This window comes from Podarcis pityusensis, assembly GCF_964106645.2.
Source record: "Podarcis pityusensis genome assembly, chromosome: 15".
Classification (NCBI taxonomy): Eukaryota; Metazoa; Chordata; class Lepidosauria; order Squamata; family Lacertidae; genus Podarcis; species Podarcis pityusensis.
The window spans coordinates 26046391-26060494 of record NC_138040.1 but is presented as its reverse complement, the minus strand read 5'-3'; the positions used below and the strand labels follow the sequence as shown (position 1 = coordinate 26060494).

At 47.8% G+C, this 14104-nt stretch overlaps 1 long non-coding RNA gene across 3 annotated transcripts; it reads right to left on the bottom strand.

Moving 5' to 3' along the window:
- Positions 1 to 1149: 1149 nt before the first annotated feature.
- On the bottom strand, positions 1150 to 11897 carry LOC308464392. Of its 3 annotated transcripts, none has more exons than XR_013979999.1 (3): positions 11573 to 11896; positions 8666 to 8950; positions 1150 to 1582 (listed from the first exon to the last, which is right to left on the bottom strand). It is a non-coding gene; the product is annotated as an uncharacterized lncRNA (long non-coding RNA). The 3 variants fall into 3 exon arrangements; XR_013980000.1 differs by having other exon boundaries at positions 8884 to 8950; XR_013979998.1 differs by lacking the exon at positions 1150 to 1582 and adding an exon at positions 6139 to 6341 and having other exon boundaries at positions 11573 to 11897.
- Positions 11898 to 14104: the final 2207 nt, after the last annotated feature.

Sequence of the window (14104 nt, the reverse complement as noted above, 5' to 3'; positions counted from 1 at the left end):
ACTCAACATTTTTGTTAATCAACTTTATTTACATATAAATTACACACAGAGCACTGCGACATGGCTCCCTCTCTCTCTCAAGCATCAGACAGCAAAGTGAAAAAACAAAGGACAATAATCCGACTTCACGGAACACAGTAACACAAACATCCTGTCTCCGTCACTTCCCACTTTGTGGAGTCAAAACATACACCGTCATGTGAAAGACAACATTCCCATGACTGCAATCATGGAGCAGGAATTCTAACAAACCCTCTGAATTAGAATTTTGTGGCCTCCATGGCCCCCCATATTTGGCACCCTTGAATTTAACACTTGCCTGGTCTGATTCAAGATTTGTTTCAAAAACATCGTAGAAAACAATTTTGGATTTTGTTCAGAGTTTTGGTGAACAGGGCCAGGAGGATGACCTGATACTGCTGCAGAACCAACCCTCCCTGTGTGCTTGCACTGTAATGCTTGCTTGAACTGAGCAGTTATAATAAACAGGTTCTTGCAAACAAAAGACTTGAATGGGTCTCTCCTGCAAAGCAAAGGGCACCTTGGTTTACTGGGCAAAGAGCACCCTACATACTCAAAGATGCAACCGGCTACCATACACGGTTATTGCTATTGCCTGAGAGGGGAATGTTGTTGCCATAGCAACCTGCCTCCCTGTGAGTGGCCAAGAACATAGGGAGGGGGGAGAAGGAAAAGGGAGAGACAAGCAGCCTCACAAGATAGTTAGCTGCAAGATGGAGGCACTCAAGAAGCACCTAGTGGGGGGCTCTCAGTTTGCTGACTGGTTAGGTAGAGAGGAAGCTGCCCTATACAGAGTCAGACTAGGTTTCAGACAGCAGTCTGTCCCATTTCTACCTGGAGATGGCAAGGATTGAACCTGGACCTTTACTCTACACCTGAGCTACAGTGATATATGCCATGCTTTAAGGGTTCCATAAGCAGAGGACTAGAGAGGGGTTCCTGCCCTTATTCAGCTTACAATTGGGGTGGAGAACCTGTGGCCCTTTAGGTGTTGATAGGCTACACACCATTTGCCAAGTTGGGGCAGGTGGTAGTTAGGGTCTGATAACATCTGGAGGGTCTCCAGTTCCCCTCCTCCTTGATCCAATTTCTGAGAGGGGAGAAGGAGGCAAACCAAGAGAGGAGAGCAAAGTGGTGTCCACATGTTACATTTAATGAGTATACAATCTGTGTACACAAACAAGCTGAGCTGTGCACTTGTACACATATGATGTTCACTGAGTGTACGGTCTGTGTACTGTTTACAGTGTTAGAGATTTGGGGAGTCAGTTTGGATGATTACGACTGCAGGCCCCTTCCAAACCTGTGATCCTATAGCTGTGAAAGTAAAATGTTTAAGAGGAAACTTGTTAAACCAGCCAAAACAGTTCCTTTCTTAAGGCAATCGCCCTGGCTGGCCAGTTAACTACTGCCATTTGCATGTCCAAAGAGGTTGCTCTGTTGCTCTGGGGACAAATGGGTGGGCCATTTCCCACCATGTCATTTCAGGATGGAGAGAAAGAGAGGCTTGTCTTGCTCTGTGCTGGACTCAGAACTGTGGCTTGAGGATCTCCCTGGGAACCTAATGGGCAGACAAGATATGTTGGGGGCTGTTAGTGCTGTGAGCCCTTCCATCCTATGCTCAGGTTATAAAGGTAAAAAGGGTAAAGGGACCCCTGACCATTAGGTCCAGTCATGGCCGACTCTGGGGTTGCGGCACTCATCTTGCTTTATTGGCCGAGGGAGCCGGCGTACAGCTTCCGGGTCATGTGGCCAGCATGACTAAGCCGCTTCTGGCGAACCAGAGCAGCATGTGGAAACACCGTTTACCTTCCCACCGGAGTGGTACCTATTTATCTACTTGCACTTTGACGTGCTTTCGAACTGCTAGGTTGGCAGGAGCAGGGACTGAGCAACAGGAGTTCACCCTGTTATGGGGATTCGAATTGCCAACCTTCTGATCGGCAAGTCCTAGGCTCTGTGGTTGTATACAGATTGTATACAGGTGTAAATAAACCATATATCCTAAAGACACCACAGTAGCCATTGGTCTTCATTCAAAAGAAACTAAGCACAGGAGCCTCTCACAGCTCACAGACTGGGGTGTGTGAAAGAATGCAATAGCTGAGCTGTACAAATCGATCTTTTGCACAAATACCTGTACATGTGTAGAGACAGTTGGCGTCTGTGTTCGTTGTAATGTGTGAACGAGCCTGGAGAAAGTAATGGGTTATAGATTGCACAGATATTGAGGGTGGGGGGGTGAAGAGAAGAGAATCAAACACTGTTTCCTTGAGCTGACTTTGGCTCCCTACAGCCAAGTCTCAGAAGCCCCCGGACTCAATCAATAGATGCTTGTTCCAGCGACACTGAAGAGCCTTGTCTTCAGTAGTTTTCTTCCTCAAGTGGATGTTTCCTTGCACGCAGGAGGATTTCAGGGACGTTTCACTTGTAATAAAAATAATCTCAACAGCCTTTTAATTGGTTCTTGTGACACTTTGCTTGTAATCAATGTTCTCCTCCGGTCTGGCCTGTAATTTGGTTCTTGAGAAAGCAAAACAAGAAAATGGGAGTCACGTGAGCCTTCAATTAGGTGGGGACGCAGGACTGTCTGCTCTTCTGGGTACCGGTGAATCCACAACCTCTGGGAAATGCTTGGCAAATGGCCTTTAACAAATACATGAACTGGGGGAGGGTAAAACTGAGGGAAAATGGAAAATGAGAGCCTGTAATTTCAGCTGAATAATGGCAGGAGATTGAATCATAAACACTAATAAAATGACATCATGGCTGGACATGGCCCAGCAAAAGACTCTCTGTATTCCAGCTGCAGATTGATGGGCATAAACAAATTAGTCCCTAAATCATTGCAGTGGGAGGTTGTTTGCATTTATCTGTTTAGATTTCTAGTCTGCCCCCCTTGAGTTAGATGTCATTAAAACACCAAATTCAATGCAACCAACAATATAAATACAGTGGTACCTCGGGTTACATACGCAATGGTTGTTACCAAGAGAAATATATAACAATACTATTATATGCAGGAGCCTTAGAAGATATGTGGTAAAACTGTGAAGCTTCCATCAACCCACCTTGGACATCAGAGGAGGCAACCACACCAGATGTTTACAAGGCTGCACTTCCACTCCAGCAATGTAGTCTCTATGGTTGGCAGCTATGACTACTGAAGGGCCACGACCCCTTAAGCCAGGCTTCCTCAACCTTGGCCCTCCAAGATGTTTTGAGACTACAATTCCCATCATCCCTGACCACTGGTACTGCTAGCTAGGAGTCATGGAAATTGTAGGCCAAAAACATCTGGAGGCCCGAGGCTGAGGAAGCCTGCCTTAAGCCCCTCCTGCCACCAGCATCACTGTAGTTAGATGCATTGAGTGGTACCGGCTGGCAGAGCTTGAGGAGTGCAGCTGCAGCAGCTAGTGCCCCTCTCCTCCCCACAAGTCCTGCTGCACCACTGTGAGAAGCTAGGCTGCCTCCTCCTCCTCCCCTCACCCTTTCTTGCCCCCTATCCCCACTTGCAGAATTCAGGACTCTTAATGACATAGTGAGAAGCTGTGACGTCTTCAGAGTTTTAGTAATGGTCTGTCAAGGAGCTGTCAAGGAGCCAGGTCAACCACAGGGCAGGCACACACACTGCAGGCATGGAATACAATTAGCTCCTCATTAGCAGAAAACTACAAAACAGCAGAGTCCTCTGCTAAGATAATCCAGCTAAGATGTTGCTGAAACTGGCCAGTAGCTCCACCCCACTAGACTTTCACTCTGGATCCTTCCCAAGCAGGTGAAGGCTGCATCGAGGGGGCGAGCTCCACCTCTGAGCTGGGCTGGCCCATGGTTCAGCATTGTGCAGGACTCTCCTCGATCAGGGTATCAGACAGGAACTGCTGTGTAGCTGTCGGGGACTGGGCAGAGGAGGAATGGTGGAGACAGCCTCCCTAGGCTGACCCTTCCAGAGAAGAAGGAGACAGTTCAGAATTACAAGAGGGTTTGAGGGAGGTCACAGCTCAGAGGCAGATGAGGGGCAAAGCTGGGAAATAATGGGGGAGGGGGGGAAGAAGAAGACGCACCAGGGGAGAGACAGCTGACAGACTCAGTGTCTTTAGAAAGCATTCCAGACCTCTCTTCTCCCAGAACCTGGCAGGAGTTGAAAGTAGGAGAGCAGAGAGCTCAAAGGCAAAAAGCCCTTTCCAGCACCCATAGCGATGATGCATGAGGAAGTGGGAGAGACGGAGGGGGTGGAGATTCACTCTGAGCAACTCCGTTACTCCAAGAGGCAGCATTTCTAGCCCCTCTCTGTGAATATTGAATAAAAAGCACTGGTAAGAACTTTTCTCGTCTTATCCCTTCCTGGCAACCTACCGCGGGGGTTTGGATCGTCTGACACTGGACAGTAGCAGAGCCATCCTCTGACTCCTCTCTGAGTCTGCGCTCGCACTGTGACTGTCAGCTTCTAACCCTGTCCTGGAAGACCTTCGTTCTCCTGATCGCTCAAACCACCTGCTTCTAGCACCTCCCAGTTCATCCCTTCTGCAGGCTGCTCTTCAGGGTCCCACCACCAGGATCTGAGATCTAAACACATCGTCTTCTGTGCCCTCCCTGGGGAGCTCTTGGGTGGGCAGCTCCCACCAATCTTCCTCATCCAGCCAGTCCCTGACACAGTCACAGCATTTTCACGGCAACTGGAGACTGCTACCAATTGGAGACTGCTACCAATGGGATGCGGGTGGCGCTGTGGGTTAAACCACAGAGCCTAGGACTTGCCAATCAGAAGGTCGGCAGTTCGAATCCCCGCGACGGGGTGAGCTCCCGTTGCTCGGTCCCTGCTCCTGCCCACCTAGCAGTTTAAAAGCATGTCAAAGTGCAAGTAGATAAAAAGGTACCGCTCCAGCGGGAAGGTAAACAGCGTTTCCGTGCGCTGCTCCGGTTCGCCAGAAGTGGCTTAGTCATGCTGGTCACATGGCCCGGAAGCTGTACGCCAGCTCCCTCGGCCAATAAAGCGAGATGAGCGCCGCAACCCCAGAGTCGGCCATGACTGGACCTAATGGTCAGGGGCCCCTTTACCTTTACCAATGGCTACCGACCAGGACAGCTATGCTCTGCCTCCATGGTGGGAGGTAGTAATGCTTCTTAATTCTGGTTGCTGGAAATCACAAGAGTGCTCTTGCGCCGAGGTCCAGGATGCTGGATTAAATGGGCTATTGGCCTGATCCAGAAGCCTTGCCTCATTTGTTTTGTTCTTAAATTAGGACAGCGCCCTGCCAGCATGTTGACTCTGCACAAAAGAAGATTTGCAATGCTCTCCATAAATTCACCTTCCAGAGGAACTTCAAAATGTGGTGCCATGTTTTATAATAACAATCTAGAATGCTGCAGTGCCCAAAAAAATTCTGAGGCATTGCTGCAAAACACTGCCATTTTTTATCAATAAGCTAGTAAATTAACATTTCCCGACCAGGAAGTAAGGCAATGGAGTGCTGCCACCTGGTGGTAGACATGGGGGTAGCTTCCCCTGGGCAGGACTGTATCGTGCTTAAGGAATGTATTGGTGAAAAATGTAATCCTGGGTGTAGATTAAGAGATATTGAATCTGAATGCTAACTGGGACTGAAGCAATTATTCAGGACAGCTAAATTTAAGCAAATGGCTTGCAAGGATAAAATGTTTGGGAAACTAGTAATTTAGATAAATGAGACTGATATACATGGGGTTAAATCAATATGACAAATACATGCTGAATATTTTGGCCAAACGATGGGTACTTATAGTATTTCATTAGTAAATAATAACGTGTTTAGTCGGTTAAATTACGGTCCTTAGTCACAAAGACTTTTAAAAATCTGAGTTTCAAAGAAATTTAGAAACTGTGTTTTCTTTATTGATTAATTCCGGTTGAAATTAGCCCAAATTGAATTTCTTCAATTTTATTCTAATTAGATTACTTTGAATGTGCTAAATGTAAATGTGTGTAATTTAACAAATTGTGCTTTAATTTTTATTTTAATTAACCATTTTAATTTAATCAACACATTTATCATTTTTAATGAATTTATGGCTTTAATTTGATTTAGTATGTAAATTGCCATTCAGATTTATTAAGGTCATGCCAAAAAGAAGCCCTCATTAGGTCATGTGTAACATCACGTAGCAACCTCTCGGGAGTGCAAAGCAATGTTCATCTGGCTTGTAAGTGCCGGTAATTCTCTGTATTTCATACAGGGAAACAGTTTGTAGGACCGTATCCCATTTCTAGTGTTCACCAAAGACTCCTCAGCAAGCTTTGCCATCATGAGATAAGGAGGCAGGTCTATGGATCAGGAAACTGTCTAAGGAACAGAAAGCAGAAATGAATGCACAGTTCTGAAAGGAAAGGGATATAGAAAATGGAGTCCCCCAAAGATCAGTAATGGAGGTCTGAGCTTTTTCATGAATAATGCAGGGTTAGGGACGAAAAGTGAGGTAGCCAAGTTTGCTGTTGATACAAAATTGTTCGGGGTGCTTTAAACAAAAAGTGGTTGTAAAGTGCTCCGGAAGAATATCTTCAAACTGAGTGAATGGAGAGTAAAATGGAAATGGTTCACATCTGTCTCGGGAGTCAATGGAGAAGAACCACCTTTGTGGGTGAAGTCAAGACTGTTGGAAGGTTGGCTGTAGAGACGGATATAGGAGAGACATGTTTTGTTGCAGCTAGGGCAGATGAAGGTGTCTGGCCTTGCAGCCTAAATTATCAACAGCCTGGAGCAACTCCCCCATGAAGAAAGGTTTCAACTTTGGAGGATTTTTTAATTTAATTTAGAAAAAAAGGAGAGGGGAAAAAGGACACAACAGAGGCGTATAAAATTATCCATGGAGTGAAGAAAGTGGATAGAGTCCTTCCCCCCAATATGTCTACCCAATAAAGGTGTTATGTACTGAGTTGAATAGGATCCAAAATGCAGCAGTCTGATAGGTCCTAGAACAATAGGATTCAGAATGCAGCAGTCTCACTGGTCCACAGGAGCCACCCAATCAAGCTCCAGGCGGAAGTGAATCCACAACCTGATTGGCCTACAGGAGAATCCCGGAATTAGCCAATCACATGGCGCCCACTGTGTAAATAATGTATATAAAGCAGACATTCTGGGGGAACTTCCATTCCTCCTCACCACTATGAGCTGAATAAAGAGCATGAAATCCTCTCTCGACTCCGAGTATATTTCAAAGGGCCATGCAGTGAAGCTGGACATTGGGAGATTCAGGACAGAATCAGAGGCACTATGCCCTTATCACCACCATGAGTCATTGTGATAACAGGATGTTGGATTAAATGGAACTTTGGCCCAATCCAGCCAGTCTCTTCTTAAGCACTGAACAGCTCTTCCCTCTCTCCAGGGAACACTGGAAATTGTAGTTTGTTAAGAGTGCTGGGAACTCTTAACAAACTTCAATTCTCGGGATTCTCCCTGGCTGTTAAAGCGGAATGATAGAGCTTTAAATGGTGGGTGTGGATGTGACCTTAGGCCACATTCACTCCCTTTAAGGCACTACAATACTACTTTACTTCCTGCCAGCCTAGCAGTTCGAAAGCACACCAGTGCAAGTAGATAAATAGGTACCGCTCCGGCGGGAAGGTAAACAGCGTTTCCGTGCGCTGCTCTGGTTTGCCAGAAGCGGCTTAGTCATGCTGGCCACATGACCCAGAAGCTGTACGCCGGCTCCCTCAGCCAATAAAGCGAGATGAGCGCCTCAACCCCAGAGTCGGTCACGACTGGACCTAATGGTCAGGGGCCCCTTTACCTTTACCTAATACTACTTTAAGCAGTCATGGCTTCCCCCAGATAATTCTGGGAGCTGCAAAGACTGATGAGAGTTGCGAGGAGGCCCCTCGCAGAACTCCAATTTTCAGAGAGGCTTAACAATCAATCATTCACAGGGGACTCTGGGAATTAAAGCTTCCAGTGACCAGGATCCTCTGAGGGAAGCCATGACTGTGGATGTGACCTTAGTCACTTCACCAGACTACAGTTCCCAGGATTATCTGAGGCAGCTCCAAGCTTTGAAAACCTTCTTCCTTCTTGTAAACACAAACAGTGGGCTGTTGTACTCATGTTTTGCTTGTGTGTTTTCCAGAGGCATCTAGTTCGCCCCTGTGGGAAACAGGAGACTGAATTAGATGGGCCTTTGGCCTGATCCAGCCACAGGGCTTTTCTGATATCCTCACTTTTCTTGCAGCCTCTGTGATTAGCGATTTGGCTTCCTTCCTGGCACTAATTGCTTTTACAACTCCTCTTGTTCTGCCTCAGCAAAGAGGTGAGCGGTACTCCAGGCCTCCATGTCCTTTGTTCCACCGCTGATACTGTTCCTTCTCCTATCTGAAAGTGCTGCAGCTTAAATTCTTTCTCTATTGCCACTTTGATGTTGCAGGTTTTCTATGGCGTCTTTGCTGCTGAGATAATACAGTTCCATCTGCTTCCTTTTCAACACCAATTTCGTCTCGACTCTCTTTTTTTTGTTCGGATACAATAGCCTCATCTCAGTAGACCTTATTGTCCCATAATTGCACTCCTATCTCTATGGCAGACGGGACTCGTTTGGATGCGATCACCATTTTCTTCCCCCCTCCATCTAAATAATAAAATTTATCCATTCATTCCTCACTCTCTTTGCTCACCTGCCTGTGATGGATCTGGCATCCACATGAATAAAAAAAAGCCCTTTACATAACAGCATGGTGGAAACTCTGCCTCCTCTTCTTGGGGATTCGCATGGCAGGAACATAACTAGTCACTTCCTCTCCTGGAGATAATCAATCTTGACATGAAAGCTTCAGGGAGCTCATATCACTGCATGACTAAGAGACTGAGTGAAGACTCCCAGTCTGAATCTCACCTTCTGCTGTGAACTCACCAGACGACATTAGGCTAGCTGGAATTCTTCTCTGCCTCAGCTTTTCCATCTGTAATATGGGGATAATATACCGTATTTACTCAAATCTAATGCACCATCAAATCTAATGTGCACCTCAATTTTCAGAACCTTGAAACCAAAAAAGTATTTGCTGGTGAATGTAAATGTGCCATCAAATCGAATGCGCACCTTAATTTTCGCAACGTGATTTGGCCCAAAAAGGTGAGCATTCGATTCGAGTAAATATGGTATTAACACTCACCAATGGGCTATTGGTACAGGGTCACAGGGAAATAATGCATATGAGGTGTGTTGAACTGTTAAGAGTGCTATACAAATGCTTTTGCTGCTGTTTGGTAGTCGCACAGCAGAAAACTAGTTGCATTGGCACAAGGATTTCCCCTTGCACAATGCATCTTCCCTCCTCTTCTCCCCTCATAAATCTGTTTTAAGGATTCCCCCAGTCCTCTGGAGACATGTGGGATGTGGGAGCAGAGGAGGAAAAGTGTACATTTATGCGCTAACAGAATGAGCTCACTGGATACTGAAGCCGAGGGAAATAAAAATGAATAGATTCACCCATCCCTGACCTCAGGTGCGCACACAGCTGACCAAGACCAATCCTTTGAGGTCTCCCAAATTCATGCCCAGCCCTGCTAGGCCAGACTTGCTTCCATCTTGCCTCAATCTGCCTGCCACATCACGGAAAGTGAACAAAAGCCCAAGGGAATCCTCAGAGGCCTGGGCTTTTCTACTGGCAAGATTTGTGCAACCGTTAAAGGGCCATTCCCTCCCCTCTCTCGCTCTCTCTATGACTCCCTGCTTCACCTTTCTTATTCTTTTTTTGTCCCCTGCAATAAGCCAGTTCCCAGCAATTGCTGTAATAACAACACTTTTTTGCCGAGGGAATTGGGCTGCAACAGAGTCCCTATCATTTGAGAAAGGGCTGTGATTATCCCTCCTTCGGCGGCCTGCAGGACCACACTTTATCACACAACTAGCAGCCGCAAGTATGTCTGGGTCAGTGGGGGAGCAGGACACAGCACCATCTGCCTTTGGGGCACTGGTTTCCATTTCTTTTCCTCTCCAAACAAATCACTCTCCCAGTGGCAGCTGGTAGCCCCTGGACCTGATGGGGCAACCTGGGAACAATAAGGTGGCATGGAAGGAACCAAGTTGTTTTGGGATTCCTTTAGTCCTCCTCTCTTCCAAAGGTGTGGACACTGAAGCATGGCACTGCCTGAGCATCTAACCTGTTGCAATTTGTGGTGTAATAATAATAATAATAATAATAATAATAATAATAGTAATTTATTTATACCCCGCCCATCTGGCTGGGTTTCCCCAGCCACTCTGGGCGGCTTCCAAAAAACACTAAAATACAATAACCTATTAAACATTAAAAGCTTCCCTAAACAGGGCTGCCTTCAGATGTCTTCTAAAAGTTTGGTAGTTATTTTTCTCTTTGACATCTGGTGGGAGGGCGTTCCACAGGGCAGGTGCCACTATCGAGAAGGCCCTCTGACTGGTTTCCTGTAACTTGGCTTCTCGCAGCGAGGGAACCACCATAAGGCCCTCGGCGCTGGACCTCAGTGTCCGGGCAGAACGATGGAGGTGGAGACCTTCAGGTATACTGGACCGAGGCCGTTTAGGGCTTTAAAGGTCAGCACCAACACTTTGAATTGTGCTTGGAAACGTACTGGGAGCCAGTGTAGGTCTTTCAAGACCGGTGTTATGTGGTCTTGGCGGCCACTCCCAGTCACCAGTCTAGCTGCCGCATTCTGGATTAGTTGTAGTTTCCGGGTCACCTTCAAAGGGAGCCCCACATAGAGCGCATTGCAGTAGTCCAAGCGAGAGATAACCAGAGCATGCACCACTCTGGCGAGAGATAACCAGGGTTCCCCGCCCCACACCTAAATTTTCAGCCCTTTCCATAATGTGGCGGGATATTAAATGGTTCAGGGGACCAAGCTTTGGAACCAGCAGGGACATAGCGTGGGGCAGCCCAGGGAAGCCATGGCCCTAGGCCCAGATTTTTTGAAAGGGCACGAGGGGGCACAACTAGGCGTGCCCCCTGGCTCCCTCACTCACCAAGCTGTGCCTGGGCCAAGCCTTCAGGGCTGGGGCAGCGGTTCCACCTCCTTCCCCTCATGGCCGGTGAAGGGATGCCCCTGCCCCTGGGATGGCCAAGAGGCAGGGGGTAGGCGCTGCTGCCCATCGAGGAGAGGCAAGAAGCTCTGGAAGCCACCTCCTACTTTGCAAACGGGATGCCCCTTCGAGCCTCTTCCTCCCTTAACTGGCTGCCAGCTCAGACTGCCATGACTCGGTCAGCAGGGAGGGCTGGGGCTGGGGTGGCCTTCCACTGTGCCACTCTGTGACATGCCCTGGGCACCAAGAACCCACGCTACACAACTGGACACTGGATCACTAGATAGACTAGGACCCACTCTATTCTTGTGACGTGTGTGTGTGTGTGTGTGTGTGTGTGTGTGTGTGTGTGTCACACTATAGTCACAAGAGTAGAGTGGGTGGGGAAGAGAGAGAGAGAGAGAGAGAGAGAGAGAGAGAGAGAGAGAGAGACCTCTCTCTATGGACATAGCAGGCACTTTTCACTGCTCATTCCATTTTGACCCATTTGCATTACTCCACCGGCTTCCATACTTCCAATTACCTTAGGGCCAGATTCCTCCATCGCCACCAGGTGTTCCTTTCTTCTCTCTCCTCTTTCGTGTCCCCTGGGTTGTCACTCCCCGGAACTCAATTAGGCTTGTCAGGTTACCTTTGAGCTGATTTAAATTCAGCTTCACGAACCGAGCGCAGTGGAGAAGAGGGAAAACATGAAGAAGATGAGCCCACCCTCCTACTCCCACCCAACCACCGATGGTGCCTCCAGCCATGGAGAATGAGGTGGGCTGAGTGAATGAAAGGCCAACGAGAGAGAGAGAGAGAGAGAGAGAGAGAGAGAGAGAGAGAGAGAGAGAGAGAATACTGAGGAAGCTTTGTGACAGAGGTGGCATGAGGGGGATTCCAGGTGAGCCGGCACAGCTGTCAACAGAGGTGGGTGCGCATTGCCTTCGGCTGGCAGTTCCGCCTCCACACAGAAGCCCGTCAAAAAAACCCTTCATAAATATTGTAACAGAAGAGGGGGGAGGTGAGCATGGAACAGGTAAGATGTAGCTAACTGTGCAGAAATCTTGTCTCTCTTAACACACTTGCAAGCCTCAATAGGAAACAGGATTACTTCGGTTAAATGGAAGCTGGTCCGTGAGGGCAAAAAAAGCTCTTCCCCACCAACCTCAGCCCATCTGCTTCCCTTCTTGCTTACAACCAGCTTTGAGGGTGGCACTGCCTGGCAGCTTCTTCCTCCTTAAGACTCATCCATACTGCGGTTTAATGTTGATTCTAAGTGTGTCTTGCACCTCCCTTAATTCCATATGCTGTTCTCCTCCAAATCACTGTCTTCCCACACTTTCCCCTTCCTTCCTTGATCTGGATTTTCTCATGCTGCTCTCCTTACCCCTGCTAGGGGGAAAGCCAGACCAAAGGAAATGAAATCCTGGGAAGGCAACGATTTGGAAGAGAACGCCATATGGACAATGGAACATTCATGGAGGTATGCGAAGCACTTAGTATCCACTTTAAACAACAGTATGGATGAGCCCCGCATCTCCGCGTCACCCTTGTGCAACCCAAGCAGGGAGGAGGATGGGGACAAAACTAGGATTAGTTGGCCCTGCCTGTCATTGGCTCAGTCTCCTGTCTGTCATTAGCTCTGGCTCCACCTACTGTTGGGCTCCATGCCTTTCACCCCACCAGTCCCAGTGAGCAACAACCACCACAGATTCAGTTATTGTTATGTTTTGTTCTAGCAGATTCCAGATCAGAATTGCATCTTATGGCATAACACCATGCCTGTGTGGGAGGCTGGGTTGCCTAGCGAGTAAAATCTTGAATCATCGAGACCATGGATCATACTTGGTCTCCTTCCATGGGCTTGACATCTGGGCCTTCAGCAAAGTCAGTGGAAGTTTTTCAGGTGAGGAGAAGGATGATGTGTTGTTGCTATAAGAATACAGTGGTACCTCGGGATACAGACGCTTCATGTTACAGACGCTTCAAGTTACAGACTCCGCTAACCCAGAAATAGTACCTCGGGTTAAGAACTTTGCTTCAGGATGAGAACAGAAATCATGCAGCGGCAGCGGGAGGCCCCATTAGCTAAAGTGGTACTTCAGGTCGAGAGCAGTTTCAGGGTAAGAACGGACCTCCAGAACGAATTGAGTTCTTAACCCGAGGTACCACTGTATAAGGAGAGTCTGCAGGATCAGGCCCGTGGCCCATCTAATCCAGCATCCTTTTCTCACAGTGGCCACCCAGAGGCTTGTGGGAAACCCTCAGGCAGGACATTACCACAAGACCACTTTCCCCTCCTGTGGTCTCCAGCAACTCATATTCAGAGCATTACTGCCTCTGAGATGGTCCTTTTCAGGTGGGGTGGGGGAAAACAGCAACAGCCAATGCTTCTCCCAGTCTACTCTCTCCCTTCCCCACCCCCTACCTTCCCTTTGGCGACCTGGCTGCTCAACATGGGAGAGAATCACATATCCTTTTATGTTTATGTTTATTTTTTTAAGCCCGGGCCAGTGGAAATCAATAGCGTTGTGGCAGTCTCCTCTACAGAGCGGCGTCTTTCCATGGGATTTTCACAAAAGACCTTTCTAGTTACATGTCAGAAAGGCTAGTTATTTATTCTAATTTCCTCTCAGCCTGCCTGAGCAGCAGAAGCATCTGCCTGCCTCCCTGGCTCTCTGCCCCCTCTGGGAAATTCATAGCGATGAGGTATTTGCGCCCTGGAATCGATGGTGCGAAATGAATTATTGGCAGCTTTCTCAAATCGGAGCCGCTGCTTTTTCTCTGTAGCTGTGGCTGCCTCAGCCCTGCTGAAGCTGGGAGCTGTCATCACCAGAACCTGCGGTGACCCAGCCTACTGCAGAAACACTCGCAGGGTGCTGTGTTTCAGCACAGCTGTGATACTAGTTTCCTTGATCTAGACTGACACAAGCAGGATACTGGCTGGAGCAGAAACGTTATGGCTCAGAACATCCATTCCACCCACTCTCTCTTTGTAGATCTCCGGTGTGTGTTTTATTATCTTATCCACCATGAGCCATTGGAAGTGAGTGAAGTCAGAGCTCAGGTATAA